The sequence below is a fragment of the Bison bison genome, unplaced genomic scaffold (genome assembly GCF_000754665.1).
Source record: "Bison bison bison isolate TAMUID 2011002044 unplaced genomic scaffold, Bison_UMD1.0 scf7180017864260, whole genome shotgun sequence".
Classification (NCBI taxonomy): domain Eukaryota; kingdom Metazoa; phylum Chordata; class Mammalia; order Artiodactyla; family Bovidae; genus Bison; species Bison bison.
In genome coordinates this window covers 5623487-5635729 of record NW_011494832.1, presented here as the reverse complement: position 1 = coordinate 5635729, position 12243 = coordinate 5623487, and the positions used below count along the sequence as shown (strand labels likewise).

The following is a 12243-nucleotide window of genomic DNA, read 5'->3' as shown; positions in this document are numbered from 1 at the left end:
CCTTGTTCTCTGCCCTTCTCTCATCCACTCTCCCTTTTCAGAGGAGTTCTTGTGAGTGAAATCTACAAGTCACCCTTCCCATTCAACATTTTGACAATCTTTCTACTGATTTTGTCTTCTTCTTCTTGTTCAGTTGCTAAGTTGTGTCTGACTCTCTGTGACCCCATGAACTGAAGCAGCTAGCCTTCCCTGTCCTTCACTATTTTGGGGAGTTTGCTCAGATTCATGTCCATTGAGTCAATAATGCTGTCTAACCATTTCATCCCCTGCCACCCCTTTCTCCTCCTGCCCTCAGTCTTTGGCAGCAATGTTGTCTTTTCCAATGAGTAGGCTCTTTGATCAGGTGGTCAAAGTATTGGACCTTCAGTTTCAGCATCAGTCTTTCCAATGAATATTCAGGGTGGATTTCCTGTAGGATTGACTGGTTTGATCTCCTTGCTGTCCAAGGGATTCTCAAGAGTTTTTTCTGGTACCACAATTTGAAAGCATCAATTCTTCAGTGCTCACCCTTCTTTATTTTGTCTTTTATATTTTTAAATCATATTTTACCATCCTCCATTGTGGTATTGTCTTTGTAAGACTTCTTAAATAGTGGATTTTTTTTTTAAGTGTGCTGTATTCTTAAAAATGTGTGCTGTTTTCTATGCTTCTTGACCTGATCTCTATTCTAAACTTTAGAAAAATATTTATACAAATTACCTAGTGAATAACTACTTGGATGTTTCACATGTGACCCAAACTCATTCACTACTCTCTCCTTGCTCTCAATGTCCCAGTGTTCTTTCTGCATTTCTCATATTACTTAATAACACCTCCATCTATATAATACCCAAGATAGGACTTTGTGGAGCCAGTCAGGCTACACTTTAATCCTGCTAGCCACATCTACCATTTCATCATTTACATACAATTTAAAAGCTAGTTCCGCTCCTGCTCCTCCCGCCGCCGCCCTGAGTCACTGCCTGCGCAGCTCGGGCCGCTCGGCTCCCCGCGCTCGCCACCGATATTTGGCATTTGTACAACATGGCAGACATCGACAACAAAGAACAGTCTGAACTTGATCAAGATTTGGATGATGCTGAAGAAGTAGAAGAAGAAGAAACTGGTGAAGAAACAAAAATCAAAGCGCATCAGCTGACTGTTCAGATGATGCAAAATCCTCAGATTCTTGCAGCCCTTCAAGAAAGACTTGATGGTCTGGTAGAAACACCAACAGGATACGTTGAAAGCTTGCCTAGGGTAGTTAAAAGACGAGTGAATGCTCTCAAAAACCTTCAAGCTAGATGTGCACAGATAGAAGCCAAATTCTATGAGGAAGTTCATGATCTTGAAAGAAAGTATGCTGTTCTTTATCAGCCTCTGTTTGATAAGCGATTTGAGATAATTAATGCCATTTATGAACCTTCCATTATGAATGGAAACCAGATGAGGAAGATGAAATTTCGGAGGAGCTAAAAGAAAAGGCCAAGATTGAAGATGAGAAAAAGGATGAAGAAAAAGAAGATCCCAAGGGAATTCCTGAGTTTTGGTTGACCGTTTTTAAGAATGTTGACTTGCTCAGTGATATGGTTCAGGAACATGTGAACCTATTCTGAAGCACTTGAAAGATATTAAAGTGAAGTTCTCAGATGCTGGTCAACCTATGAGTTTTGTCTTAGAATTTCACTTTGAACCCAATGAATATTTCACAAATGAAGTGTTGACAAAGACATATAGGATGAGGTCAGAACCAGATGATTCTGATCCCTTTTCTTTTGAGGGACCAGAAATTATGGGTTGTACAGGGTGCCAGATAGATTGGAAAAAAGGGAAGAATGTCACTTTGAAAACGATTAAGAAGAAGCAGAAACACAAGGGACGTGGGACAGTTCGTACTGTGACCAAAACAGTTTCTAATGACTCTTTCTTTAATTTTTTTGCCCCTCCTGAAGTTCCTGAGAGTGGAGATCTGGATGATGATTCTGAAGCTATCCTCGCTGCAGACTTTGAAATTGGTCACTTTTTACATGAGCATATAATCCCAAGATCAGTGTTATACTTTACTGGAGAAGCTATTGAAGATGATGATGATGATTATGATGAAGAAGGTGAAGAAGCCGATGAGGAAGGGGAAGAAGAAGGAGATGAGGAAAATGATCCAGACTATGACCCAAAGAAGGATCAAAACCCAGCAGAGTGCAAGCAGCAGTGAAGCAGGATGTATGAGGCCTGAGGATAACCTGTACTGATCTACCTTCTGCTTCCATGGAAAGGATGAATTTGTATCATTTGACAAGCCTATTTCAAGTTTTTTGTTGTTTGTTTGTTTGCTCATTTTTGTTTTTGCATCCTAAAATAAAAATGTCATATAATTTTAGTTCTCAAAAAAAAAAAACGTGGTTCCTAGACTGCTGTGGTGGTGCTGTGGTTGAGAATCCTCCTGTCAATGCAGAGGACAGGGGTTCAACCACTGGTCTGGGAAGAATCCACATGCTGTGGAACATCTAAGTCCATGCACCACAACTACTGAGCCGGCATGTGACAGCTACCGATGGCTACACTCTCTAGGGCCTGCACCACAACCACTGAACCAGTCTGCTGCAACTACGGAAGCCCTCATACCTAGAGCCTGTGCTCCACAAGAAGCCACCACAATGAGAAGAGTAACTCCAACTCTCTGCGACTAGAAAGAGAGAAAGAAAGTGAAGTCACTCAGTCGTGTACGACTCTTTGTAACCCCATGGACTGTAGCCTACCACGCTTCTCCATCCATGGGATTTTCCAGGCAAGAATATTGGAGTGGGTTGCCATTTCCTTCTCTAGAGCATCTTCCCAACCCAGGGATTGAACCCGGTTCTCCTGCATTGTAGGCAGATGCTTTACCGTCTGAGCCACCAGGGCAGTCCTTGGTGCGACTAGAAAACCCGAGCACAAAAAAAGGCTGTCTGCCTTTCTTCCATTTGTGTTTATGTTGACTTAGCTTGGATCTTTATTATCACTTGAGTAACTACAACAGAGTTCCATGTGATTTGTGTATTGGATTTTACCCCTCAAAACTTTGCAACACACTCAAATCAATGAGTCTAAAACACACATCTGATTATGCTGCTGCTACGTCGCTTCAGTCCTGTCCAACTCTGTGCGACCCCATGGACTGGAGCCTACCAGGCTCCTCCGTCCATGGGATTTTCCAGGCAAGAGTACTGGAGTGGGTTGCCATTGCCATCTGATTATATCATGCTTGAAAAAAAGTCATCACCTAACAACTTCTATTCAAGGTGCATCATCTGTCATGACCTTCTTCACACTTTATTCATTATTTGAACTGACTTCCTTTTCTATTTTTTACACACACACACACACACACACACACACACACAGATGGAGAACAGAAGGTACTATATCATTACATACTTCTGTTTGTCCATATCATTTCCTTTCCCGGGACAGACTTCCTTTCACTTCTTGGTTAGAATACATAATGCATTTAGACTTGACTCTTATATTACTTACTAAGGGAGGAGTATTCTAATTGTTTTTAAACTTAATCCCTCACCTAAATTACTATAATAGATTTAAATGATTTTTGTCTTTTCATTTCCCCATGAAATTATAATTCCCTTTGGGAGGGGATGGTATCATATTCATCTTCCCTTCCTTAAGTGCTTGGTTCAGTAGTGAGGTAGGTGGTGGGTCCTTAATAATTGTGGGCATTTTGAATTGAACAAATATATGTACTACATGTTGCCTTGGGGAAAAATGCACAATTGAAGTGCTTTAAGGCTTAAAATTTTTTAAATGGTACGAAAAATGGAATAATCTTTATATTTGTTAGTTCTTTCTTTCTTTGATTACAGACATTTTAATAATAGTATATTATTATGTTACAGTGTAATACTGTAATATTAAAAATAAGGTGAAATTGGAGTCTGCCAAATATTATTTATCAATCTATATATTTAAATATACTACTTTCAAAGGATAAAATTAGTAAATGTTCCACTTTAAAAAACGACACAAAGAACACATTTAACAAAATACAAACTATTAATAATAATTTTGATATAAATCAAGGGTTTGAGACTTTACCTACCATATAGATATTATCTCAGAGAACTTTATTATTTTGGCTATTACTTGAAATGGAGTATAATATATGGTGTTTTCTTTTTTTTTTTTGCTTTTCTTTTAAAATTTTTCTAAATCAATGAATTAACTATTTTTCATAAATGGCTGCTTCAACTAAGATATTTTTCAAATCTGGACTCTGATATTCCACAAAGTTAAACACTATAATTATCCAATTGAAACATTATCTCTTGAAATGCATAAAGACATAAATCCCTCTGCCTATTTGCAGTGTTCTATTTGTGGATCTCTGCACGAACTGGACTGTATCTTCCCAGGATGACCCCTTGGCCTCATAGACACCAGAGAGCTTTAGACCATTCCCTTGCTAGACTGACATTTATATTAGGAGAAGAGACTCTTTAATCTATAACTCTACAGTATATCACATTTCCATTTATATTGTGTCACTACATTTTATTAACGCTTCCTGATACGTTCAAATAAGTTATGCTCTCATGCCAAAAATGACTGTACTGTCTCTGTTTTTACTGGTTTACCATTTTCTCTAGGGAACTGACTAAGAGGCATACTTTTGAGATTGCTGTGAAAGTGAAAGTTAATACTGGATCCTGAGAGAAAAAGTTGAAAGTCTTGGGGGGTGGGGGTGGGGAGAACAGTTTTGTTTTCCTATTTTTATTTTTTACCTCTCCTTCTTTAATCTTACTGTTCAAGTTCCTATACATTAAAAATGAAATATGATATATGACCTTTATAAGTGTGTCCAAATCAGGAGACTCAAGTGAAGAGTCACTTATATCCAGAGAGAATTAGTTCATCCAAAGGATAAATTTGTTGAAATGTGATTATATGAAAGTAGACAGGGTTTTGGCTAAGGAAATATCTTCTTGAATACTATTTTTCATATGTTTTATCTATGGATCATTTTGGGGACACCAAAGATATCTAAAATGGGCTGACTTATTGAATAATGTTTTCGTCAAGTACAGTCAAGCTCGTTTCTACTTCTCTAGGAGTGTAATTCTAGCAACTACTAGAATAATAGATTAATATGGAATAATAACTCTATGAATAGAGATTTACCATCTTTAAACAACTTCTGGTGATTGTGATGCATTTATGATAATTAGAAAGCCACCAACTTTGGCACTAGACAGACTTGTTTTTGCCCTCTGATTTTATCATTGATTGTTACATGAAAGCATATATCTTTGATATGTTATTTTCCAACAACAACAACAAAAAATCACCTATCTTATAAAAATCAACAGTTCCTGTACATAGTAGGAGATAACAAATATTTGTTCTCCATTCTTTCTAACACTTCATCTTTCTTTTTTTTCTCCAAAACCTCAGCTCCTTCTTGACATCTTTAGACTAGGACCTAAAAAACTAGGCAGATATTTCTGAGTTCCTTTGGTAATTTTTGATTGTACTGAGATAATATCTTCACTGCTGGTAATCATCTTGAGTGAGTTTATCCAACCAGTCTGAAATTGAATTACAAAAACTGTTTGATTGCTTTATTAATTCAGATAACAGAATGGTTAAAGGAAAGCCAAACAGTTACATCATTAAAAATCATGAGAACTTTGGTAAATACTTTTTTAGTCTCCATCTCTGTTTAAATATGGAAAAGAGGAGTAATGAAGAGAAAATACAGTTGATGTTTCCAAACTTAAAAGTAAAGATTCTATTCATTTCCAGATTCATTTACCCTATCACATAAAATCATTACTGCCAATAAAATGTTTTTATATTTTGATAGAGTGTTTTTTTTTTTAATACAATGTGAAATGAGCTCAATTCTCATGTGAGCTCATTTCACAAGCTGGCAAGGTAATACTCAAAATCATTCAAGTTAGGCTTCAACAAGAAGCCTATGAATCAAGAACTTCCAGATGTACAAGCTGGATTTAGAAAAGGCAGAGGAGCCAGAGATCAAATTGCCAACATCCATTGGATCATAGAGAAAGCAAGGGAATTCCAGAAAAATATCTGCTTCATTGACTACACTGAAGCCTTTGATTTAGTGGAAACAAACTGTGGAAAATTCTTAAAGAGATGGAAATACCAGACTATATTACCTGTCTCCTGAGAAACTTATATGCAAGTCAAGAAGCAACAGTTAGCACTGGACATGGAAGAATGGACTGGTTCAAAATTGAGAAAGGAGCTCATTAAGGCTGTGTATTGTCACTCTGTTTATTTAACTTATATGCAGAGTGAAGTGAAGTTGCTCAGTCGTGTCCAACTCTTTGTGACCCCCATGAACTGGGGCCTACCAGGATCCTCCGTCCATGGGATTTTCCAGGCAAGAGTACTGGAGTCAGTTGCCATTTCCTTCTCCAGGGGATCTTCCCTACCCAGGGATTGAACTTGGGTCTCCAGCATTGTAGGCAGATGCTTTACCATCTGAGCCAGCAGGGAATATGCAGAGTACATCATGTGAAATGCTGAACTGGATGAATCACAAGCTGGAATCAAAGTTACCAGGAGAAACGTACAGAAGCTCAGATATGCAGATGATACCACTCTAATGGCAGAAAGCGAAGGAACTAGAAAGCCTCTTGATGAGGGTGAGAGAGGAAAGTGAAAACGTTGGCTTAAAACTCAACATTCAAAAAGCTAAGATTATGGCATCTGGTCCCATCACTTCATGGTAAATAGATGGGGAAAAAGTGGAAACAGTAACAGATTTTTTTTTCCCTTGGGCTCCAAAATCATTGCATACAGTGATTGTAGTCATAAAATTAAAAGATATTTGCTCCTTGGAAGGAAAGTTATGACAAACCTAAACAGCGTATTCAAAAGCAGAGACATCACTTTACCAACAAAGGTCCCTATATTCAAAGCTATGGTTTTTCCAGTAGTCAAGTAGTCACAAACAAATGTGAGAATTGGACCATAAGGAAGGCTGAGCACCAAAGAATTGATACTTTTGAACTGGGGTGGTGGAAAAGACTCTTGAGAGTTCCTTGGAAAGCAGAGATCAAACCAGTCAATCCTAAAGGAAATCAACCCTAAATATTCATTGAAGAACCGATGCTGAACCTGAAGTTACAATACTTTGGTCACCCAAGGCAAAGAGCTGACTCATTGGAAAAGACCCTGATAATGGGAAAGATTGAGAGCAGGAGAAGGAGATGACAGAGGATAAGATGGCATCACTATGTCAATAGAGATGAGTTTGAGCAAACTCCACAAGATAGTGAAGGACAGGGAGACTTGCTGTGCTGCAGCTCATGGGGTCACAAAGAGTGGGACATGACTTAGGGACTGAATAACAATTAAATACAGTAGACAGATATAAAAGTACACATGTCGTAAGTGTACAGGGATCATCACATTACAAACAGATATATATCCATCAATGTATTAAAATTGAAAATAAAACATAAAATATTTATTAATATAACAATAAAATCATTAAAGGTAAGATAAATAGTGCAAAATAACTATATTTTTATGTAAAATAACTATATTTTTCTAAACAAAAATATAGGAAGTGTGTCACTGTTTCACATTTTCCAAAACTCCTTAATAAGTGTATCAGTAGAAGCAAGTTGGATTTTTATATCAGTTTCTGCATTTTTTTTGCTATATGCTATTCAGTTGAATATTTTGAAGGACATGTAATTTCATGCAAGTATGTACTTGGAAGGGAAGGATGTTTAAATATCTTTTTCAATAATTGTGCATATATTTAACTTTGACACAACAGAAAAGCTCTACAAGTGGTAATTTCTTAAAGGTACATTAGAATGTGGAACTGAAACTATCACCCCTCATACCTCCCATTCTTCCACCCCTGTGCTTGTGCATAGTCACTCAGTCATGTCCGACTCTTTGCAGCCCCATGGACTGTAGCCCACCAGACTCCTCTGTCCCTGGAATCCTCCAGGCAAGGATACTGGAGTGGGTTGCCATGCCGTCCTCCAGGGATCTTCCCAACCCAGGGACTGAACCCAGATATCCTGCATTGTGGGCAGATTCTTTACCATCTGAATCACCAGGGAAGACCCCAAGAATACTGGAGTGGGTAGCCTATCCCTTCTCCAGGGGATCTCCTCACCCAGGAATTAAACTGGGGTCTCCTACATTGCAGGCAGATTCTTAACCAGCTGAGCTATCAGGGAAGCCCCTTCCATCCCTAGATACAACAAATACTTTATTTCTGCCACTTTATACTATTTTTTCCTGGTTTCAGACTTCATATAAGTGGAATCTGATTCTGAATAGTTGAGAGACTACAGAAGTGAAGATCAAATAACATCACAGCATGATTATGAAAACAGTTTTGCCTTTGTAAAACACCTGCAAGAACCTCAGGGCCCATTAGGGTTTCCCCAACTACCCTCTGAGAACAACCGTATTGTAAAATACTTCATTATGTGATACATATAATTTATTAATATTTTCTATTAATTAACAGATATTTAGGTTGTTTATTGAAAATATTATCCTTCCCCCTACTGTTCTTCTGTCTACTTTTGTTTTATTTGCATCTATTTCTGGGTTCTATAATACTGCATTGTCTTAGCTATCTAATATTTTAACAAGATAACAAAATATTACTTATTATAGCTTTATAATAACACTAGATATAATGTAGACTAAATCCTCTAATTTCCTTCTTTTGATATTTTTCTTTACTTTTGACTTTTTGCAGTTCAATATCCCTGTGATTTGTTGTTTTCTCTATGGACTCTTACAAAACATTGGTTAGATTCATTCTAGGTACCTTATGCTTTTTGTTGTAATGGTTAATAAACCTTTAAACATTTTTTTCAGCCTCTAATTGTGTTGGTTTATGTAAATACATTAACTTTTCCGCAGTGCAAACTTGCTAAATTTATGTATTTATTTGAATAATTCAGTATAGATTATCTCATGCAAATTCATGCCATCTGAAATAACAATTATTCTTCTTTTTGATTATTTATTTTACTTGATATATGGCATTGGATAGAAACTTCCTCAGGAAAAATATGAAATAGAAGCAATGATATGATATAGTATTGCTTCATTCCCAAGAGAGGCTTCCCTGATAGCTCAGTTGGTAAAGAAACTGCCTGCAATGCGGAAGACCCAGTTTGATTCCTGGGTCAGGAAGATCCTCTGGAGAAGGAATAGACTACCCACTCCAGTATTCTTGGGCTTCCATTATGGCTCAACTGGTAAAGAATCTACCTGCAATGTGGGAGACCTGGGTTTGATCCCTGGGTTGGGAAGATCCCCTGGAGAAGGGAAAGGCTATCCACTCCAGTACTCTGACCTGGAGAATTTCTGAACTCAAATAGAAAGATTTCATTGTTATTAATTTAGTAAGTAATTAATTAAATTTCATCATTAGGTATATGTTTGCCATGGAGTTTTGAAGAAAATTCCTTTATTTTTCTGGTTTACATTATTATGCAATGAATGTGAATATTATCAATTCCTTTTTTGCACATAAAATGACCTTTCTTTTTGTATCCTTGTAGTACAGTAAATTGTATTAATGAACTGTTAAAATAAATGTGTATTCCTAGGATAAATCCAAATTGATTGTGATTTTATACACATACATAAGTGTGCATGCACACACACAATTAATGTAATTTGAATTGCCAATGTTACATTAAGATTTTTAAAACCTATATATTTATGGGAGAGATTGGCTGGAACTTACATTTTCTTACACTGTCTTTGTCAGGTTTGGTATTAAGATAGTCTTAAGCCAAGCTATTAAGTGTTACTCTTATTTTTGTTGCGAGTCTGTAAATTGGAACTTATTTTGTTGGAGGTGGAGTAATTTCTTACTCAGTATCTTTAATGATTACAGAGTGCAAAATGTTTATGTCAGTTTTATTTATTTATTAAGGTATAACATATACATACTAAAACGTCTATATCTTTAGTGTTAAGTTCCTTGAATTTTAATAACATTATATATCCAACTTTGTATTCCTTTGTGTCCTTTCCTAGCAATCCCTGATAACTCTCCTACTTCCATCCTGGGATACAATAAATTTCTTATTTCTGTGTCCTTGGATTAACTTTACCTGTTCTTGGACTTCATATAAATGGAATGATATAGAATATATCCTTTGACCTTTGCCTTCTTTCTGTTAATGTAATGTCATTCAAATGCATCCATGTTACTGTATATATGAGTAGTTTATGCCTTTTTTAGCATGTAGTCTTATTCCACTATATGAATATATCACAATTTATCTGTTATCTGATAATGGACATTTAGGTTCTTCCCAGTTTATGGTTATCATGAATAGACCATTATGACCTTTTATAAAAGGTGTTTGTGTGGAAATATATTTTCGTTGGGTAAATACCCAGGAAAGGATTGTTGGGTCATTGGCAAATGTGTGCTTAACTTAATTGCTATTGTTGTTCAGTTGCTAAGTTGTGTCCTCCTCTCTGCGACCACATGGACTGTATCCATGGGGTTCCGCAGGCAAGAATCCTGGAGTGGTTGTCATTTCATTCTCCAGTGGATCTTCCTGGGTCAGGGATTGAACTGGTGTTTCCTGCATTGGCAGGTGGATTCTTTACCACTCTGCCACCAGAAAAGTCCATGTGCTTAAGCTTATAGGAAGCTCCGATCAGACTTTCAAAGATGTATCAAATTTAACTCCCACATGATGTATTCATACTCTAGCACCTTCACATCTTCCAACATTTGGAAATGTCAGGTTTCTTTATTGTTTTGGATTTTTTTTGGGGGGGGAGGGGCTTTCCAATGTGTTAAATAGAATTTCATTGTGTTTTTAATTTACATCTACCTGATGCCTAAATTGTTATCACACTTTTAGGATTTTTGGCCACTCAAAAATCTTTTATAAAGTGTGTGTTCAAGACTTCTACCAATTTTACATGTGCTGCTTGTCTTTTTTTATTACTTACTATTAGCATTTATGATGTATTGTTCTTAAAATTTCTTTGAAAGATTAACCTATAATGAACATTTTCTAATGACATATCTTGTCAACTCACTTCTTAATGGTATCTATTCATGAATAGAAATTTGTAATTTTGATGAAGTTCAGTTAAAACTTTTTCATTGTTGTGTTTCTGTAACCTATAAAAATGTCTACAAAAATAATCTATGAAGTTATTTTCTTGCATTTTCTTTTAGAAGCTTCATGGATATATATGATTTAGAAGTATATTTTGAAAATACAATAATTGCATTTTACTGTAGTGTCCAATATTCTTATTAAGAAGTTACTGATTAGGCTTTCTGTTGCTTCTTTGAGGATAATATGTCTTTTTTTCTGATTGCCTAAAACTTTTCTCTTTGTATCTAGGTTTTAAGTTAATGTATATGAATTTTATGTAATGAAATTAGATATGATTTTCTTTATAGTTACTTTACTTGGGTTGATGTAGTATAGCTTCAATCTGTGGCTTGTTATCTTTTTTCTTCTTTGGAATATTCTTGGCCATTATCTCTTGCAATACTGTTTCTTTACAATTCTATCCTTTCTCCTCCTTTGTAAAAACAATTACACATATAGTATTATTTTTAAAAACTGTCTTCTGTATTTTTTTTTGGCATGCAATTTCCATGCCTACATTCATCTATGACTATAGGATGGATATATTCTTCTGCTTTATCTTCCCATTCACTCAGTCTCTTCAACTTGATATAATCTCATCTATCAATTTCTTAATTTCAGTTATTTCATTTTTTCAATTTTTAATTCTGCAGTGAGTTCATTTTTTAAGTTTCCTATTTTGTGATTATACCTTCTATTTAGCAAAATTTTTCAAACCTGGGCCTTAGACCTTGTGAAATCTGGTAAATTTCTATTGCATTATACTCTGACTCCTGTCATGTAGTTTAAAGGTCTTATCTGAAAAAAATGTTGAATTTACTAGTATCTTCTTATTTAGAAGGTCTGAATTCTACTGAAAGAAATGCTTAGCTACTCAGCTTCTCACCTTTAGCTTTCAGAATAAAAATTTGCTGTGAGGAGAGGAGAAAATTCTTAAGTTATTTTTATTTTCTCTTCTGTATTATACCTTGAAATTCTAGTTATCCAATGCCTCAATAAGACATTTCAATTATAAAATTGGTGTGAAAGTTACTTTTGTCCAAAATTTATTTTTTTAAATTTCTATTTTTTCAATTGTCAATATAATATAAAAGAACTTACTGTTGAATAAGTT

At 35.8% G+C, this 12243-nt stretch overlaps 1 pseudogene; it reads left to right on the top strand.

The window, feature by feature from the left end:
* The first annotated feature begins 933 nt into the window (after positions 1-933).
* LOC104994515 lies at positions 934-2237 on the top strand (annotated as a pseudogene).
* Positions 2238-12243: the final 10006 nt, after the last annotated feature.